The following is a 2108-nucleotide window of genomic DNA, read 5'->3' as shown; positions in this document are numbered from 1 at the left end:
AGTTGTTAAGTTCAAGAAAACAGAATGGCTCTCCTTACACAAAGTCTAAGTTCACCACCGTTAGATTTATAAATGGGGAAAAGATGCTATGAATAAGAGAAACAAAAATAAAGATAGAAAGGTGTTAAGTTCACCACACTCTTTATTTGCTTACTGGGTTGAGTAGGTAACAATATGTTTTAGAAGATGATGACTTCCTAATACTTTAGCACATAACTGTACTCTACTGAACCGTGGGGGACGAATCGGAGGTACAGTAGAAGAATGAACAAATAGATTTTATTTATATTATCCACACCCTACATGTACAACACTGAGAAGCTCCTCGTGAAACAAGCTTACAACAGTGAGCATTGAACAATCATACTCTCTTCTTGCTAGCCGGTGCTGAGAACACTTGTGCAGCAATTAGTATATCAATGTCCTCGTAGATAGGTTGATGAAGATTGCCAGCAATGAAAATATCATCCAGTTCATAGGCCTGAAAATTTCACCACTGGCACTCATGGGAATTAGTTAGTACTAAAAAGAATGGTATAGCTCTCGCAAGAAATTACATACAACTCCATTGCTGGTTCTTCAATGTCAAAATTTCAGCATATATGTGAACATTAAAAAGACTTCACATACCTAAATAAATTATGAAAAACACTCATGCTGCAGTGCGGCTCCCGTGTCCTCGTCAGTTTTGACGCCCTACCACGTACTTGCAGCTTGGGGCGCGACCCCTACATCCTTGGTGGCGGCCACAGCGCCCACATCCACCTACATCCACGCTTTGGCAGGAACCATATAACAAAAAAATATTGTGGACCAAATGTTCATGGAATTTTGCAGTATGATATAGACTACAAATGGGTATGATAGGCAAGAATCCTCAAATTTCCATTATACCATAATGTCTAGCTTAGGGATTTTGTTCCGTATCTTCTTATTTGGCACTACACCAACATTTAGCATGACGTCAACGACCACATAACGCCTTCATCACTGGTTAGCGATCTGATCATGTCTCTTACTACCTGAAAGCACAAATATTAAATTCTATTGTTAAAGATATATTCTTAACATGTCAATAAGAGGGAAAAGCAATATGGCAATTCAATGTCTCATCGACCCTGCAGTTGGCAACATCCCAAGTGATGATCAATTTTAAACATAATATTTAACTACAAGAATGACTACAATACAATTCATCATTTCTTTGTTCTGGGGATTTTTGCCCCTGAATACATGATAATACAAGGACAAACTTAAAGTATGCTGATACGATGTAGTGCCATCAAGCATGGATAATTATGCAAGGACAAACTCATGTTCTAGGATTTTTTTACCCTAAACGATGCATGGAAACGACCAATAATAAACAGATTAGAAAAATTGTGCATCTCTCTTTGTCCATAATAAGTTCTGTTGCTTCTTCCAAGTCAGTTTATTATTTAACCATATCGTTCGGCCACCACTCTGTCCATGTAGGGCGAGCGCTAGCATTAGTAGCATTTATCTAAACTCTGATTACCAGCACGTACAATGATTAACACGAATGTTGGTGCAAATAGAACTCACTTGTGGTGAGAAACTGAATAAGTGTTGTCGAAGGGTTGAGGGAGCTCGAAGGGGTTGGTATCACTGAACAAGTTGTTCGTCAGTACAGCCCCAAGAAAACTTTAGAAAGGATGTTTCTGTCCACCCACATAAATAAAGAGATAAATCTGTGATCGTGCAGCAAGCCTGATAAGCCACATAAATAAAGAGATAAATCTGTGATCGTGCATAAAGTAATTAACAAACCCGGTGTTGTTCTCTTCTGTCCACGGTCCGCCCGCTCCCCACCCCCGTTCTACCTCACGCCCCGTCCATCCGCTCCCAGCTTACTCCCTAGCTCCATGTTGCTCATGCTCGCCCATGTGTGCGCTGTCAGCCAGCTGGTGGCCCCAACTCGTACGGCTCCGTCCGCTTGGTGCCAGATGATTAGCACATGGATGCATCCGCCGGCCGTACCACCTGCACATCAATGAACAGTGGATTACTACGTCGACAGGGATAGAAAAATATAAAACTCACACAAACGGAATTTACAGATATCAGCAAACACTAATCTGAATACC

The 2108-nt window shown here is 40.8% G+C and overlaps 1 long non-coding RNA gene across 1 annotated transcript; it reads right to left on the bottom strand.

Annotated features, from left to right (window-relative positions):
* Nucleotides 1-634: 634 nt before the first annotated feature.
* Nucleotides 635-1824, bottom strand: LOC123125711 (uncharacterized). The gene is made up of 3 exons (XR_006461477.1): nt 1567-1824; nt 895-1022; nt 635-776 (listed from the first exon to the last, which is right to left on the bottom strand). It is a non-coding gene; the product is annotated as an uncharacterized lncRNA (long non-coding RNA).
* Nucleotides 1825-2108: the final 284 nt, after the last annotated feature.

This window comes from Triticum aestivum, chromosome 5D, assembly GCF_018294505.1.
Source record: "Triticum aestivum cultivar Chinese Spring chromosome 5D, IWGSC CS RefSeq v2.1, whole genome shotgun sequence".
In the NCBI taxonomy this organism is placed as follows: Eukaryota; Viridiplantae; Streptophyta; class Magnoliopsida; order Poales; family Poaceae; genus Triticum; species Triticum aestivum.
The sequence above is the reverse complement of the archived record's forward strand: the minus strand, read 5'-3'. Positions and strand labels throughout refer to the sequence as shown.